The sequence below is a fragment of the Ictalurus punctatus genome, chromosome 28 (genome assembly GCF_001660625.3).
Source record: "Ictalurus punctatus breed USDA103 chromosome 28, Coco_2.0, whole genome shotgun sequence".
NCBI classification, from domain to species: domain Eukaryota; kingdom Metazoa; phylum Chordata; class Actinopteri; order Siluriformes; family Ictaluridae; genus Ictalurus; species Ictalurus punctatus.
Window position 1 is genome coordinate 455,354 of NC_030443.2, and position 5,000 is coordinate 460,353.

Consider the following 5,000-nt stretch of genomic DNA (forward strand, 5'->3'; position numbering starts at 1 on the left):
AATGCAGGTGGTATGTAGAACCAAAACAGAAACATTAGAAACTATTTTAAAAAATGATCTATAGGACATGTTGAACTACAACCAGTGGAACACCTGGATCCTGGACAAGAAACAATGGAACTGGTGGAAGTGAGGGTTCTGTAAAGCAGAGGCACTAGAGACTGCAAAAAACGTAATCTAGAAAACATGTGGAACAATTAAACTGGGAATGAATGAAATTAGAGAACATTTGGAACCTAAACCAGAATCGACTGAACTTGAAAACTAGGGACCTGAAAACCAGAGACACTAAAATCTAGGAAAGAATGAAACGAGGGAACATCTAGACCCTCGACAAGAAACAGCTGAACTTGGAAACGAGGACCTGTAAACCTAGAAGAGAAGGAACCTAGAGAACACTTAGAATCTAAACCAGAAACAATGGAACTAGAACACCAGGGACCTGTGAACCAGAGACACTAGAACTTAGAAAAGACTGAAACTAGAGAACACAGGGAACCTGGACTAAAAATAACGGAGCAAGGACACTAGGGAGCTGTGGAACAGGGACATTCAAACCTAGGAAAGAATGATACTAGGGATCAACTAGTACCATCCAGGACTAGAGACACTGGAGCTAGTTAAGTAAGGACCTGTAAACCAGAAACACTGGAAACTATGAACCTAGGGACCTGTGAAAGAGGGTGACTAGAACCTAGGAAAGTATGAAACGAGGGTACACCTGGATCCTAGAAGAAACCAATTAAATCAGTAAACTAGGGACCTGACAACCAGAGACACTAAAATCTAGGAAAGAAATAACACAAGGGAGCATCTAGACCCTCGATCAGAAACAACTGGGCTTGGAAATGAGGGACCTGTAAACCAGAGACACTAGAACGTAGGAAGTAATGAAACTAGGGAGCATCTGGAATCGAGAGTAGCGACAATGGTACAAAGAAACTAGGGACCTGTAAACCGAAGACACTAGAATCTAGGAAAGAACAAAACTAGCGAACACCTGGAGCCTGGACTGGAAATAATGGAACTAGGAAATGAGGGACCTCTAAAGCAGAGACACGAGAAAATTGGAAAGAATGAAACTCGGGGACATTCCTTTTATTGTCTAAAGAGAATCTGAACTCGTGCTGACCTCTGTGGGTTCCAGAATGTTCTGCGGCGTTCCGGAATGATGCGGAACGTTCCGGAATGGATCTATCACGCCCCGAGTATCCTGCCGGGCTTTTAGGGACCATCGGAGAAACAAAACGGAGCGCAAGAGAGCAATATTGTGCTTGGAAAACTTCATGTGCCTACATGCTGAGTTTCCAGATTCTTCTCTCGACACGTACGTGTGTGTGCGTGCGTGTGTGTGTGTGTGTGTGTGTGTGTGTGTGTGTGTGTGTGTGTGTTAGAGAGAGACATGGAGACAACATCTGGCCATAACTGTGTGATTGCTCTCTCTATAGGCAGCAACTCGGGGATATACTGTGAGCTTTAAAAGCGATTTCAGAGCCTCTTACACAGCAGCCAAAAAGAGAGAGAGAGAGAGAGCGAGAGAGAGAGAGAGAGAGAGAGAGAGAGAGAGAGAGAGAGAGAGAGAGGAAATGAGGACAAAGACAAGAATGTGGAAAGAGTGTGAGAAGTATTTTGAAGACAGAGAGTGAGAACAGAGGGAGTGTGAAAGTGTGAGCCAAACACATGATCATTCAGATAACTACATCTCTTTCTCTCTCTCTCTCTCTCTCTCTCTCTCTCTCTCTCTCTCTCTCTCTCTCTCTCCTCCATCCCTCCATCCAGAGATTTGAGGTTTGGAGATTTACTGGAACACCGTCCGTAAGCGTCCTAACACATGTTCTTCACAAAGAGGGGAGAAAAGGGACATTAAACAGCTTGTATATATATATTTTAAGTGAAGCTAGCGTAGGGCACTTAGAAGGGAGCGAGACGCTGACGGCGCAGATTACCGAGGCGCCCAGAAACAAAAAAAACTTTTTAAATGTCCTCAGTAAATGATTATTATACAGTGATGCGGAAAAAACCCTCCATTCAGTAACGTACTGTACAAGAAGATCTGGAACATTCTTAGCTAAAAAACACAACAGTTATTATTATCAGTATTTCATTTCACTTTTTATCTTATTCTGAGAGGGGAACATGTACATACTGTCTTTTTTATTTTCTCCAGGATTGTTTACATATCCGGTGGCTCCTCCCCCTTTTTAACATTAGCAAGCTACGGTTTCCCTCTGAATGTTTGCTAGCTACATCTCCTGAAGTTCAGCTCCTTTTAACTTACCTCACAGCCGGTTAGCATCGTGGATGTTTATAATGCTGGGCGCGGGACGCTTCAGAGTCTACAGAGCGTTTGATTGGACAGAGAGTCTGATGAGACGTAGTGCAGAATGATGTCATCGAAACTGTTCATGAGTATCGCTGGTAGAGAAGAAAAAAAAAAAACTAGCACGGAATCTGGTCAGAAATACACAACATTAATGGTCACGTCAACTCTTTTAAGGCCTTAAATCCAGGTACGAGTCTCGTACAGAAACAACGTTCGGGACGAATCCCGGAATTTAAGGCTTTAATAAAGGGAGAAATGAGGAAAGAAGAAAACTAAGGACCTGTAAATATGGACACTGAAACTAGGGAAGTGTGTAGAGCTGGAAAGGAATGAAGTGGACGTGTTCTACTGTTACACACGTGTGTGTGTGTGTGTGTGTGTGTGTGAACGTGATTGAGGTCTAATCCTGTTGTTGTTTTTTTTCTCTTTAACAGCTCGTTAGAAAGGAAGCTGATTTATTGCTGCTGTCAAAGAAAATGAAACGAGAGCTCGGGATTCCTGTGATTAGAGTTCAGTATTCCGGAACGTTCCGCTAGAAATCCAGAACGCTGCAGAACATTCCAGAGAATTCCAGAATGCCGTAACCGTGAAGGTCACCACGACGGGAAACTTCGGTAGGTTTCCAGATCTGGATAAAATCCTGTGCAGATGTGAAACGAGGAGCGCGGCCAGTGTTCAGTTCTGGATCGGGGAGTATAGAGAAGACCTCTTGAATATTCATCAATATGCAAATTAGACATTTGTTGTCCCGCCTGCTCTAACAGCGCGTTAATGTCAATATTTATCTCGCTAGCTCGGCAGGCGGTGTACAGCTACAGCGTTCTGCATCGGGTTTATTCTGTGACATCATCAAACCGAGCTCGTCCGTAGCTCCGCCCCTTAATCAGTTTAATGCTATTCATGCTAATAAAAGTATCGGGTTATGAATGAGGAATAAATGTTAATTTGGCAAAAACTAAATCTGTTCACACTGTAAAGGTGAAGAGGGGTGTGTACACTGTGCTCATACGTTGTTGTAGTAAGTGTTATTTTTAAATGCAGAGTAGCTGTAACGTATAAACGGTGTGGAGCGGGACGCGGGATTTCCCCTCGTCCACCTCCAAATTCAAACCAGAGCAGAGACGGTACGGCTCCACCTGAATCAGCGTCTCTACCGTCCAATCAAACGTCCTCCTGAGAGACGGACACGCTCAGATACACTCCACACACACACACACACACACACACACACACACACGCCAATAAACACTAAACTCCCACCACGCTGAAACAAAGAGAGAATTTAATTTAACATAAAACAAACTCCACACACTTCAAACACCGAGCGGACAAATGTGATTAAGTGAACATTTACACAACGTCTGAGAACCACACACACACACACACACACACACACACACACACACACACACACACACACACACACAGAGTGTTAGATCACAATCTGGAAACAGAAAAGCATCAAAGATTTATTGTTTTTCATTATATATACTTCACATCTCTCTCTCTCTCTCTCTCACACACACACACACACACACACTCACACACACACACACACACACACACACACACACACACACACACACACACACATTGGTAAAATATGGAGTATAAATTAAATTAATGTTTAACTCAGTGTGTGTGTGTGTGTGTGTGTGTGTGTGTGTGTGTGTGTGTTATCATTCATGATTGTGTATTTATATAAAAGTTAATTACACTGTCAGGGTCAAAAGTTTTTACACTTCAGATCTCCTCATTTCTCTCTCTCTCTCCGTCGCTCTCTCTTTCTCCGTTTCTCTCTTTCTCTCCGTCTCTCTTCCCTCTATCTCTCCCCCTTTCTCTCTTTCTCTCCGTCTCTCTTCCCTCTATCTCTCCCCCTTTCTCTCTTTCTCTCTGTCTCTCTCCGTCTCTCTCCCCCCCTTTCTCTCTCTCTCTCCGTCTCTCTCCCCCCCTTTCTCTCTTTCTCTCCATCCCCCCCGTTTCTCTCTCTCTCTCTTTCCTGTCCCACTAAATTAATTATTTTTGTAAAACATTCTGAATTGCTATAAATAAACTCACCTCGTCTTTCATTCTCCTCCTTCTGTTTTTCATTTTCTCTCTCTCTCGCGCTCGCTCTCTCGCTCTGTCTCTCTTTGTCTTTCTTTTCTCTTTCTTTCAGTGGGTCTCTGTATTACAGCATTAATGCTCATGATTGAAGTCATGGTGAAGAAAGAACGAATGAAGAAAAAGAACAAAAAACGAGAAGGAGAACAAGACAAAGAAAAAAGTTAGTAAAAAAAAAAAAAAAAAGAACACGAAAGAATCCGAGGAAGAACAAGGGAAAGAAAAGGAAGAAAGAAAGAAAAGAGAGAAAGAATAAGAGTAAGACAGAAGATAAATACAGAGGAACAGAAATGAAAATGTAAGTCAAAAAGAAAAACATATATATAATATAAATATACAGAAAGAACATGAAAGAAAGGAAATAAAAGAAATCAACACGAGGAAAGAGAAAAGAGCAAAAGGGAGAAAGACGAAGGTGAAAGAACAAGTCAGTCAAAGCAAAGAGAAACAATAAGACACACAAACAGGAAATAAAATGTGGGTTAATGACCCTAACCCTAGGACAGAATTCAGAACAAGATCAACAAAATAAATAAAGTCCAGAAAAACAAGAGAAAGAAAAAAGAAAGAAAGA

At 42.1% G+C, this 5,000-nt stretch overlaps 1 protein-coding gene across 1 annotated transcript in view; it reads right to left on the reverse strand.

The window, feature by feature from the left end:
- Positions 1-4,523, reverse strand: part of LOC108260052 (uncharacterized) — a 16,292-nt gene extending 11,769 nt beyond the window's left edge. The window contains exons 1-2 of the transcript XR_001811054.3: positions 4,382-4,523; positions 2,279-2,415 (exon numbers count right to left, since the gene is read on the reverse strand). The gene's annotated coding sequence lies outside the window, so the exon portion shown is untranslated. The remainder of the gene's footprint in view (positions 1-2,278; positions 2,416-4,381) is intronic.
- Between the last annotated feature and the right edge of the window lie 477 nt (positions 4,524-5,000).